This window comes from Leuciscus leuciscus (assembly GCF_965113295.1).
Source record: "Leuciscus leuciscus genome assembly, chromosome: 8".
Classification (NCBI taxonomy): domain Eukaryota; kingdom Metazoa; phylum Chordata; class Actinopteri; order Cypriniformes; family Leuciscidae; genus Leuciscus; species Leuciscus leuciscus.
This window is the reverse complement of record NC_138732.1, coordinates 14,029,434-14,043,029: the sequence shown is the minus strand read 5'-3', so window position 1 is coordinate 14,043,029 and position 13,596 is coordinate 14,029,434. Positions and strand designations below refer to the sequence as shown.

The 13,596-nt window shown below is 40.7% G+C and overlaps 2 long non-coding RNA genes across 2 annotated transcripts; one reads left to right on the top strand and one right to left on the bottom strand.

The window, feature by feature from the left end:
* The first annotated feature begins 672 nt into the window (after positions 1-672).
* LOC309504686 lies at positions 673-1,437 on the top strand. The gene is made up of 2 exons (XR_014208144.1): positions 673-809; positions 1,346-1,437. It is a non-coding gene; the product is annotated as an uncharacterized lncRNA (long non-coding RNA).
* Positions 1,438-1,787: 350 nt separating this feature from the next.
* LOC309504687 lies at positions 1,788-3,552 on the bottom strand. Its single transcript, XR_014208145.1, has 2 exons — positions 2,178-3,552; positions 1,788-1,972 (listed from the first exon to the last, which is right to left on the bottom strand). It is a non-coding gene; the product is annotated as an uncharacterized lncRNA (long non-coding RNA).
* Positions 3,553-13,596: the final 10,044 nt, after the last annotated feature.

Sequence of the window (13,596 nt, the reverse complement as noted above, 5' to 3'; positions counted from 1 at the left end):
TCACTCGTTGGTTTAACATAAAGTTTTCATTTTAAAAGTACATGTTTCAATCACTTAGCTCAGTCAAACTGTTGACTGAATTAAAAATATATATATAATAACTTACATAATATTTATAATTTTTTTTAAATATTTTTGTTTATTAATTTATAGCTTGATTAGAAGTGCAATTAAATGGATATTGGTGTTTTTAGGTTTGTTATTTGTCTTAAATTGCTGTTAAATCAGACTGATACAAATAATGTTTAGTAAAAGTCAATCACACATATAAAATGTGTGTTTTTATAAAGTCAGCCGGACTGAATGTCAAAACAGCCTGAAAACAAACCACATTCTCAACCTAAAGGAAGCGGAAATTTGTTGTGACGCAATTTGCATATCCTGGCGGCAACATTCATAAAATACGTTAATGCTGCGCATGTCTCAAATAGATCGCCACGCCATTAACTGGAATATAAGCTTAAAACAAACAGGTACGTGTTCATCCATTTCCATCACTGTTATTAGAAACAATATTATCAAACTGTTTTATGATGTCGGTTGATACTAATGTGTTATTTTGACAGAATGCACGATTGTAAGCCTAAATGAGATGGCCGCGCCATAAACTGTATTAAACAGCACACGAACAGGTAACTGTTAACTTAACTCATCTATCCATTTGCATCAGTGTTGCATCAGTCTGATTAGAAACAATTTTAACAACTGTTTTATTATGTCGACTGATACGGATGAATTTATGACAGAATCCACGATGTTATGCCTGAAAGAGATCACCGCCATAACAGGATTAAACATCAAACGAAAAGGTATGTGTCTAAGTTTGCACATGTTTGTTAGTTTAATCATCTATCTTTGCACTCTGTTCATTTTCATGGCATCGATCAAAGATATTATAACAATGTTGTGTTGTGTGGTGGATGGTTCAGTGCGTTTTTAAAGCATTAATGACAATTATTATTGGTTACTGAATATTGTTAATAATAATATCAATAATGGGTATTTGCGCCTTTGGTTGCTAGAATGGTATGTATGGCTAATAATTTTTAGTTATTCATATTTGTTATTTGTGTCTTTCAGAACCACACACATTTTAAAGTTGTAAACTAATAGAAAAACTGACTGTAACCAGTACAGTACAATGTGTTTTTTTTTTTTTTATGGTCTCATTTTACAACTCCCATAGAGAAAACCATGAATTTGACCATTTTTGAATCTGTTCAGCTATCTGTTGAATATAAGCATAAGACAGTCGTTGAAAGTTGTCTTATGAATCATAAAAATAAACTCAATAAATGTTGCTTAATTGTGTTACATTACCATAATTTTGTGTTTTGCCTTCAAGTGCAAAAATGGCATTGATGTCATTAGAACTATGATCCTGACATGACTACTATCTCAAAGGAAGAGTCAGCTGATGATTTGAAGACACACAAGGTAGGACACATGTCAGGACTACGTTATATTTACTTAGGAATACTTTATCCTTTTAGCATAAATCAGTATGTCATTAGAATAAATGTATGACTTGGATAGTGCACCTAAAAATAAAATGAAAATTGTCATGATTTACTCACCCTCATGTTCCAAAACCATAATTTTGTTCATCTTAAGAAAAATAAATAAATAATATATTTCATACTTTTTGTCATATTTTATCCATTGGAAGGCTTGTATAAAACTGCTTTATTCATATGGATTAGCTATATCTTTATGTACTTATTGAAGCTAAATATTGATTGTCTATAGACTTTTGATGGATGGTCCATGACATAAAAAAATTAAAAAAATAATAATTTGTTCCAAAGCTGAACAAGATTCTTGTGTTTGGTATGATGTGATAGTGAGTATGATGACAGAATTTTCATTTTGGGGTGAACTATCCCTTTTAAGTACCACTTTACTTTCTACTTTGTAATAAAGAACCGACTGATGCCATATTACATGTTATTAATGATTTATTTTTTTTATGCTCTAGAACAGTGGTTCCCAAACCTGTCCTGAAGGACCCCCAACACTGCACGTTTTCTTTGTCTCCCTAATCAAACACACCTGATTCAACTCATCAGCTCATTATCACATGGGTTAATGAGCTGAGTTGAATCAGGTGTGTTTGATTAGGGAGACAAAGAAAACGTGCAGTGTTGGGGGTCCTTCAGGACAGGTTTGGGAACCACTGCTCTAGAACATTCAACCGATAAACCCCTGACATTTTTTCCCAATAAAATCCTTCTGACAAACTGGAAGACGTGTTGTTTAAAGTACTACAGGGTTTTAAATGGGCACAAACCCTACTGAATAAACACTACTCTGATCCTTCACGCCTTTATTTTAATTTATGAAAATTTAAATGTCTGCCCTCACAAGGGTCGTTTTTATGATATGTGGTGACATACACTAACACTTTCTTTTTTTTTCTTTCAATGCATTTAGAAAAAGGGAGTTTGACCAGGTGCAGCAGTCACCATCATTGCTGGTGAGGAGGAACGTTGTCTTTAAACTCACTGGATGTTTTGATTGAAGATGAGGTGGTGATGTCTACCAAGTCTTGGTCAGTGCACTGCTGCTGTTTTTTGCACTTATTTATGCCCTTATTTAGAGAACACTAACTTCTCAAAGTTTATTCATAAAGTGCTGTTGAATCTAGAGCCAACATTTTACTTAAAAATGGTCCAGTCTGTTTCAGTTATTTTATTAGTATAATATTATTTTATATTTACACATTTTAAACAAGCATATTTCCTTGTTTGTGCAGTTTTCACTTATTTGGTGAAAAAGTCTGATAATATTGTTTTAATGTTATATTTCTTTTTTTTACTATAAAGCCCACTGATTTTGTTTTATGCCTGAGAATGTTTTGTGAAGTAAATGTTGTATATCAATAAATACTAAATAAGAATATCCTCCTGGTCTGTCGTAATTGCTTTGTACCAGTGTTCTTTGATAAGAAAAATGTAAGAAAGATGAGAAAATAGGGAGACTTGTTAATGTTTAATATTCTATTATGTTGGTATTTTAAACAACTTTCTTATATGTAGGTGTTTATGGGCGAGTTACCATTGTGGTAAAGTGTCGATGCAATCAGTACCATCTTTAGACTGCCAACATCGTATGTATTAAAAGAAAAGCTATATTTAGGTTGATTGTATGTTATTTTAACTCTGTGTGTCTATTTAATAGACACAAATAAAAAACTCTTTGGCTGAACATGATTGAAGCATGGACAGTGGTTCCACATGATGGAACCATGTTATCTCAACCCAAATACTTCATGTTGGATAAACTTAAGCGAAGTGAGTAAACTCAATTAAAATTAGACTCGTCCAAATAACTTGATTTAATCATGTCCAAATAACTTGATTCAGTCTTGTCCAAATAACCTGATTCAGTCGTGTCCAAAAAACTTGATTTAATCATGTCCAAATAACTTGGTTCAGTCTTGTCCAAATAACCTGATTCAATCGTGCTCGAATAACTTGAATCAATCACGTGGAACCACTGTCCATGATTAAATCATGTTCAACCAAAGAGTCATTTTTTTGAGTGTATACAAGGAAGTGCCTCAAGGCAAAGAATACAGCCAACATCTCCAAACAATTAATATGCAAAGAGAGATGATGGTCCTTCCAAGCACCTCGGGTGTAACGGCCCTCCATAACCGCACCCCAGCCCGTGAGGGACGCATCCGTGGTAAGAGTCCTTCTCTCACATGGTGCTCCCAAAACCGGACCTTGAGACAGGAACCCAGGTTTCTTCCACATGACCAGAGAACGAAGACATCTGTGCGTAACTCTGATCGTGCGAAAAGGGTTTCCCAGAGGAGAAAACCCCTTGTTCCTGAGCCACCACTGCAGGGCCCTCATATGAAGCAGACCAAAGGGAATTACCGTGGAAGCTGCAGCCATAAGACCCAAAATTCTCTGAAAATGTTTTACAGTGATAGCCTGGCCTAACCTGATACTCTTCATTGTGTTTAAAATGGTTTCAATACGAGCGGGAGACAACTGTGCCCGCATCGTGACTGAGTCCCACTCTACTCCCAGGAACGTAGTTCTCTGAAGAGGAGTCAATGAACTCTTCTTTACATTGAGTCTCAGCCCCAAGCACCTCAAATGGTTCAAAACAACATCTCGATGTTGAATTGCCAGTTCTTCCGACTGAGCTAAAATAAGCCAGTCATCTATATAATTCAGGATACGAATCCCCTGAAGTCTCAAAGGAGCAAGGGAAGCATCCATACATTTAGTGAAGGTGCGAGGGGATAAGGCTAGGCCGAACGGAAGAACTCTGTATTGATAAGCTTTACCCCCAAAAGCAAATCTAAGAAACTTCCTATGATGTGGGATGATGGAAACATGAAAATACGCATCCTTAAGATCTATCGTAACAAACCAGTCCTCAGATCTGATTTGTTGAACGATCATAGGTATAGTTAACATCTTGAATTTAAATCTCCTCAAAGATTTATTCAATACCCTAAGATCTATAATGGGACGCAACCCACCATCCTTTTTTGGAACTATGAAGTACCGGCTGTAGAACCCGGAATCCCTCTGCTCTAAGGGCACATATTCTATAGCCTCCTTAGCTAAGAGAGTCTGAACTTCATCTTCCATCACCTGAGCCTGATCAGGAGATACCAATGTGTGAATGACGCCACTAAACTTAGGTGGTCTAAACTGGAACTGGATTCTGTATCCCTTCTCGACTGTATTCAGGACCCACTGAGATATATTTTGAAGACCTTTCCAGGTGTCTAAATAATCTACTAAGGGAATCAGTCTCTCAGGACTGACCTCAGGTGCTATATTCACATCTGTATTTCTTTCCTTATTCTTGTATTTATCTTTATTATCGGTGACCTGAAGCAGTTTTCTGGCAGGAGCTAACCGAATCATCTTTTCTACAGGCCTCGTGAGAGGTAGCGAATGTTTTAGCCCACTAGATGTTATAAAAATCTTCTGTGTGATACATTCGCTGGAACTCGATGCGTCCCGAGGCGCACTCGGCGGCGGGAAGCAACATCGATTTCCTGAGGGCTCCGCGGAGCGAAGTTTTAAAAAGCCCACGCGGAGGGGGATGCCCTCAGAGGCCTGGGTGTCCCGTCATGGCCTCTTAGCCGAGGCCTTCTTCGCCTGAATAACAGTCCTCAGATCTGTTTTCGGCTTAGAAGACCTCGACTGAGGGTGTTGCTTCTGCCTCCAGGCCCCTTGGGGGGGAGCACGAGAAGCAACACTCTCCTTCTGCCTCAGCAGGTGTGAGGAGCTGGCGGCGGCCTCGTGGGACTGCCCCCTGGCAGCAGACCCACGAGACCTGGAACGACGGCGGGGGATAAACTCTTTAAATGCGGCTGACTGTCGTTTCGCCTCCTGAAACCTCTCGACGACCTGGTTGACTCCGTCGCCGAAAAGGCCAGAAGGCGAAACCGGGGCATCGAGGAGACAAGCCCTGTCCTTGTCCCCGATGCCCGACAGGTTCAGCCACAGGTGTCTCTCCGTAGCTACTAATGCTGCCATGGAGCGGCCGATGGCGCGGGCCGTCTCCTTAGTAGCACGGAGAGACAAGTCAACCACTCGACGCATCTCCCTGATGTCGTCGAAGGCGACCTCCCCGCTGTCGTCCACCTCTTTAAGGAGGTCGGCCTGGTATGCCTGCAACAGCCCCATCGTGTGCAGACAACTACCAGCCCGACCTGCCGCCATATATGCCTTTCCCACCAAGGCCGATGTTGTACGGCAGGGCTTGGTGGGAAGCGTCGGAGCCCGCAGGGATGATGCAGCGTCAGGGGAGAGGTGCGACGCAAACGACTCTTCAACCCTGGGCATCATCCCATAGCCCTCCTCCCTAGCACCCAATATATTGGAATATAAATGAACATTGGGGCCAGATATGCGTGAGGAGAAGGGCTTATTCCACGATCTCGACACCTCAGTGTGGAGATCGGGGAAAAATGGCAGGCTCCGACGTAGAGGCTGTGACCGAGGCTGCAGGAAGCGCTCATCGAGTTTACTTTTTACTGTCGCTTCCTGCACCTCAGATGGCCAGTCAATTTTTAATTTATCAACTGCCCTGGTCACAACCTCTAGCAGCTCCTCAAATGCGGGGGAATGGATGGATTGATTTTCACATTCCCCCGCGTCGATGCTCATACTCTCCAATTCCTCAGAACCAGAGAGTTCGAGCATCGGTCCCGCTACCGGGGCGGAAGAAGCCGCAGCGCGGGCTTCCGCACCCTGCGCGGAACTACGGGAACTAGCTTCAGAATGCTGAGAAAGGGCCGAAGCCGTCTCAGCATTCTCCACTAGATCCCGCTGCGATCCCCATGAATGCAGACGCCGCGCTGCCTCAACAGACGCGGGACCTGATCCACGAGGATCGCGGGGCTGGCCGGACTCATTAAACATAGCTCGCCGGGAGCGGAGCGTTCTCAGGGGCATGATTTCACAGTTAGCACAGACAGCGCCCTCGAGCGCTGCCTGTGCATGCTCCACTCCCAAACAAACTACACACAGCGAATGTGTGTCACCCTCGGCGAGAAACCGTGGACAAGGGGACGCACATTGCCTAAACTGCTTTTTCTCAGCCATACTCATACCACTCTCAATTCAAACCCAAATAAGACAGACAAGTTGTACATAGAGCGCTTGCTGAAGACCAGAAGCTAATACTTCCTGGTTCCTGTGACCGTTTTATAGCTTCCGGATCACCGTCACATGCGACGTCACGCGTGACGTAATGACGTTGCACCAATCAAGATTGGAATAGTTGTATAGTAGACTTCAGACGCGTCATGCCGAGGGCATTCCCCAAAGTATCGAGTATCGATGCAGCGGGAGTTCCCTTTACGAAAGGGAACTATGGGTATGTATTCTCATACTGACAGAAAAAGCAGCTGCAGTAAACACATTTTAGGACAGTTCATTCTGGATCCTCCTCCTACCATTAAATATTATTCTTCCCTCATTTTACTTCTGGATCCTGGCATATGGAACACATTCACCCCTAGAGTAGTAGCAATGTTCTATACCTCAAGAAGACAGTAAAAACAAAAAACTGATATACTTCAGGTTTGTTAGTCAGTAGAATGTCTGTGCGGGGACAATCACAATAAAGTGTTATATACAATAAAGAAATTACAGTCTTACTCTAATGACTGATAGTTGACATGCAGTTGCAAAGTAACTACGTGTAGAATGTCTGAAGTGGACTACTGAAATAAAGGACAATAAATATGAAAATGTGCTCATCATTTACTCACCCACATATCATTTTAAACCTGTATAACAACATAAAATATATTTTGAGAAATGTCTGTGATTGTTTTTATTTTGTCCATACAATTATTAAGTCAATGATAATCAAAACTGTCATACAGGATTGGAACAACATGAGGGTGAGTAAATAATAGCAGGATTTGCATTTTGGGGTGAACTAACCCTTAAAGTCCCACTCCGATCATATTTTGAGCTATTTTTAAATATTCTCAGTGGTCTTTAAATGATGATTATGCCGTTTTTAGCCAAAATCACAAAACCTGTGCCGTTTTCTGGGACTTCGCTTCAGCAGAGCGGCAGTAGCTCATTAGCAATTCGCCTCTGCGTTGTGGGCGGAGCCGTTGGCTGAAGCGAGATACATAGGCAGCAACAGCCTCTTTATGTCTTTCTTTCTTTCTGTCAACACAGAAAACATTTCATCACTGGATAGTTTTTTTCGTTTAATTAAAGTGTTGTTTTATGTCAGCTGAATGTCCGGAACGCTTTTCAGAGAAGATAAGGCAACTTATTTAGCACAATTCACACCCAGCGGCAATTCAGAAAAAGAAAAAAAAAATCTCAGAATGCTCCACATGAAACTTTGGTCTTCCGACCTTTTACCGCCGTGTCGATTTATTTGGATTAATATGTGCGAGGGAGAGAGAGCAAGACAGCGCTTAGTTTGGAGACGGTGAGGTCTTGTTTACATTTTCGCCTGGCTCCGAAGACAGAGCGCGCGCGCGTCCGGGTCTCTCTCTCTGCTCGTTCTTTCATTTAAACAAGCGCAGCAGTTCATCTACATTACTCACCGATCAAATAAGACTTTGGCGGGACAAAAATTCACTTTGGCGGGCGCTAAAACAAGTTCAATGCAGGAAAATTCATGCATGAATTTAACTGAGTAGTACATGACCATGCACTCGCACAAATGCGACCACATAAAATTTTAACTCGCACATTCTCAAAAAATGGTCGCAGTCTGGAACCCTGGAACGTAATCCATTCATCTCTCACAGCAACATGTTTTGGTAAAGCATGAAAGCTAATACCAATCTCTCCTCTTAGCATTGCAACCCGCTACCGCACATAGGTATTGATCCGCCATCGTCTTCTCTACTCCTCAGAACCGGCGGAGGGGAGTATGAGCTTGTGGCCCCGCCCAGTGGAGTTACTACGTCACAACTCCAGTCTAGTTTAGCCGGCATTTTAGCGTCTGCTACTGATTCACAGCCATTTGAATGCAGAAATACTCAGAAATACAACTTTGAATTTATTTTTCTCAAGATATGTCCTCTAACATCAGAAAAATACCACAAGAACATGTTAACACCTAGAAAAACATGATTTTCATCGGAGTGGGTCTTTAAAGACTAAAAGTCTAGAATTGCCCCTGCCAGACATATTTCCTTGCATATCTAGTAGTAATGCTTATTTTTGATAATCCATTAAATGTAATAGCCTACTTAACAAATGAAGTGTACTTAAATTCTTTTCTTTTTTCTTTTTCTTTTAAACTTGATTGGCACAAACCAGTGTATATTTTTATTCAAGATAAATGAGTGATTAGTCTGGCATCAGAGCAAAAACAGCTGCTTCTCATCATAAACACTTGAGATAAAAACAAAACACTTAACAGTAAAACATAATTTATAAATCTGATTGAATGAGCCTCGTTCAGAGGTGTCACACCTGTGACTGCACAAGTTCCAAAGTTGCTTGACAACTAAAAACCCTGCTGCTTCACATATTCCTACCACTCCACAATAAATACTGTTATAGCTCCTGTCCATAGTGGCTACTACACGATCCATTCAGGTCTGTTAACCCTGGAGCTTGTAAAAGGAGCAGAGGATTTTCCCCTCTGTAAAGATGAGGTCAGCCTCACTGTGAGCTAATTGATTCACTTTTATTTCCTCAACTAAGCAAGCAGCACACAGCTTTTAAAAAGAGCCAGAGTGTCTCTGTGATTGAACACGCTTGAAATAATTGAGCTGTTGTTTGGTTTGACGTTGCTGAGTGACTCAGTGGTTCGGTATTGAGAGACGAGAGGTAATTGATATTGACTTTTTGCCTGTGCTTTGTCATCAGCTTCCGCAACAGGAACCGTCCCACCTTCTGTGGCATAGACCGTGACTATTATCTCCTGCAAGCTTGTCCACACACACACACACACACACACACACACACACACACACACACACACACACACACACACACACACACACACACACACACACACACACACACACACACACACACACACACACACCACTATTGCTTTACAGCAACCTCACAATTAGCAGACAGAACGACCATGTTTGCTGATAATAGATCCAACAATCGGACTATTGATGCCCTGAGTGACAGTATTGCGGGTTGCACAGGATTTAGACATATATTAAAATAAAATCCAGGACTTTTTATCCCATTCGTCCATGGCTTACAGGGAACGGTGACACTTCACTGATTAAAACAATTACAGATCAGCAAATAGTGTTTAGACCAACAGACCGTTATTTATTGAACAGCACAAGATTTATTATTAGCATCTTACTCACAGCAGAGGGCCTGTGAAAAAGACTGAAGCTAAAGTAAAAGTTCTTTTTTGTGGCATTGTAATAGAGCATATAACCAGCAGAGACACGCACCAGCCGTGTGTTGAAAGCATGGGGATTTTCATAATGTGACGGAGTATTAAGCAGCTATGGTATGGATTGGATCTGTAATCCACACTCATGCCAAAACCCACCCGCTGTCTCTGTCACTACACCACACTGATCTGTGCCGTTACCTGCCCTGCCAGGAGAGAAGAAGAGAGAGGGAGCAAAATGAATTGAAAGGGATAGAATAGAAGATAGTGAAGGAATTAAATGAATTATGTTAGGGGGAAAAAAAAAGAAGAGCAACATCATAAGTACTTAGGACATAAAGCACTGTAAATCTCCAAAGGTGTAGAATAATAACTCTCATTGAAGAAAACCAATCTCATGGGAACAAAGAGCTCGGCATTGTGCATTTTTGTTTCGCTATTGTGCCTAGTAATTGTTCTCTTTATATTTAATTGATCTAGATACAAGGTCCAAATTTCCCCTCGGGTTTGCCTTTCAGTGAAAAAAAAGAAGAAAAAAAATCAGTATTTGAATTGTAAAGTAATTTATGCTTAGATTGAATAGAGTTAGTCAATTGCTTTGCAAAATCTATTTTAAGATGTGAAATATGCAATATGCATTTAAGACAACAGATTATCAGTGAAAAGCACAACTCATTAATGGTTTGAAAGGCACAAACACAATCATGTTAGCACAGCTCCTTGGGATATAGAACAGTAATTTTCTATTTTAATATACTAGTGCAAAGTGCCCGTGCAAAATCAGTTTTTGTGTGTGTTTTTAGTAAATGTTGGTTTGGTGTGTTTGAGTGCTCATTGTTACAATTACACAGCAAAAGTTCAGTGACATTTTTATTTGTGCATGGTAGAAAGCAAATACTGATACTGACATAATGACATACTATAATATGGAAAATTGAACTACACGATTCAGGGAGCAGGCTACACAGTGAACTCTGAGAAAACGCTACTTAAGCTACGCTGCTTTCTTCAACCCTCTCTGTCTCTGGTCCTGCGCTGTGCTCACTCAGTGTGCAGTGTGAGAGGGTAAATGGCCAGCGGCAAAAGCCAATGTGTGCTTCTTTTACCAATATATTTACCAATATCTTTTGCATTTCTAATCCAAACAACGCCAAACTAGGCACTGCACTTACTCGTGCCTGTAGCAAGACACCTGTCAAGTTGGAAATCCATCAGACTAACGGTTCGAGAGATATGCGAACACACACACACACACACACACACACAGACAGAAAGACGTTCCTGTAATTTATAGATCAGGCATGAAAACTCCTCACCTTTCGGCGAAATTCGCCGTTTTAAAACCAAAATGGGTCACCTACGTGATTTGTGCAGATCCGATGAGAAAATATTTATGGGGTGGGAGGGGGGGTCGTGGTCAGCATTTACCCGCTATATCTATATATAGTTACCATAAACTTAGCAGCTTTAAACCAATCATCATTCCTAATGCCGAAACCATGACAGCCAATCCGAGTCAGGGTAGGGCAGAATTGTTTTCAAAGTCTTTAACACCGCGAGTCTGATGCGGTCTGATGACACACTGCCGAACAAAGAACCGCACGTCGGAAAGCAAGCCTGAGGTAACGTAAGTTAGCTTACAATGTTAACTGTTCTGTCAGATACAGACAGCGATGTTGCCAATGTCATTATTTTTATAATATCGGGATAATATCGCGAGCGGGCGCGGGCGCCGTGAGCGCTGAGCGAGCAGGAACGAGTAGTGAGTTGTCGTCGAAAAAGATGGATAATGCAAAAAATCTGTCGGGGCTAAACATAGAAAAAGAAAGAGGGAAAAGGAGATGGCATGTCAATTGATGCAACAGCAGCTAAATAAGTGGATGGTGAAAGGCTACAGGTAGGATTTTGTTTTGTGTGACGTCCAGGCATGTAGGCTACTGGCCATCGGGACTACCGGGAGATTCCCGGTGGGCCGACGTGCTTTTTGGGCCGATACATCTCATACTTTTTTGTTTCGTTTTTTGTCTTAACGGCCCATAAAACTTGTACATCGGCGGCCCATTCGTTTTGTTTTGCTTAATTGGCGGCGCTTGGTTAGTGTGTAATGCATTGGTCAATAAAAAGTCAGCGTTAGTTTTTTTTTTCTGACACCCCATGAAACGCGTAGATCAGCGGCCCATTTGGTTCTTTTCTTGATTGACACTGGGCTGGCCCAATCACACCTTTAATGTGAAGTATAGAAATATACTCTTTCCAGTAGCCTATAGAAATTAGTACAAAACTAATTATAAAAGTTTCCTTTATTTTTCAGTGCATTTGTTTTACAATATATGGCTATTACTATCATGGGATTAATAATATAACTATTATTATGTAGGCCTAGTAGTAATGTAGACAGACACTGTAACTAAAATAATTTTTCTTTGTTTAATTTTCACCAGATTGATGAATTTAACATTAAAAAGCACTATATACAGTGTGTATATATATATATATATATATATATATATATATGTTATATATAAAGTTGATTGGATTGGATTTTTTGCTGCCGCATCCTTCTCACCTTTTTTACCCCTGACCTGTTTTCATGCCTGATAGATAGATATAATGTTCAGAAGTAAACAGCGTAGCTGACTTACAGATTCAGTTAACATCCACAAATGAATAAGTGCGACGATTCAGGGAGCAGGCTACACAGTGAACAACGAAAAAACGCTAAGCTTGAGCAAACAGTTTGTGAATAGGCTACTACAAATGATGGCCGTGAATAAAATATAATATTCAGAAGTAAACAGTGTAGCTGACTTAATGTTTAGCTGTTTATGTCAGAATGTTTATTTTTAAACCACAACCCTCTAATGTCAGAATGTTTATTTTTATTTCTAAGTGCTTCTTTTACCAATATATTTAACGATATCTTTTGCATTTCTAATCCAAACAACGTCAAACTTGGCACTGCACTTACTCGTGCCCGTAGCAAGACACCTGTCAAGTTTGAAATCCATCAGACTAACGGTTCGAGAGATACGCGAATAACAGACACACACACACACACACACACACGCACGCACGCACGCACGCACGCACGCACGCACGCACACACAGACAGACAGAAAGACGTTCCTGTAATTTATAGATGTCCAGTCTGTATCAGCAGTTTTTAAGAAAACTGCCACGTCACCACAGTCACCAATTTGAATTCTACCGCTGATGAAGGGAGCAGCAGAGTAGCTGTTGTTGATATACATACTTGAATGAAGTTTGATCATAGTAGAGGGAACATTTTAACAGTGGCTGCTGGAAGCGCCTACCAAAAACTTGAAAACCAACTTGAAAGCCTTGAAAGTGGAACTTGAACTTGAACACCGTGTGAGGAGATCGTCTCTCATGAGATTAGTTTTATAAAGCCGCCACGTGCTGGTTTCTTACACACGTGTCTCACACTCGCGCACCGTTAGAGTTGGTGAGAACAAAATCAATGATATGAATTTGTGTTATAATAATTGGAATCGAAACGCGTGTGAGTGAACGCCGGCGTCGGTTTCTGTGAACTGAATGAAAGCGTCAGCATCTGCAAACTCAGACATGTGTAAGAATCGGATCTTTTATACTACAAGTATCAGAAAATGATTGGATAGATGAGAAGGTAATAAGTGACGTAACAATTGAGTCTTCCCGCCAGAACTTACGCTAAAGCTTTCATTTCTGATCAATTTAATGCATCCTTGCTGAATTAAAGTGTTTTTGAAT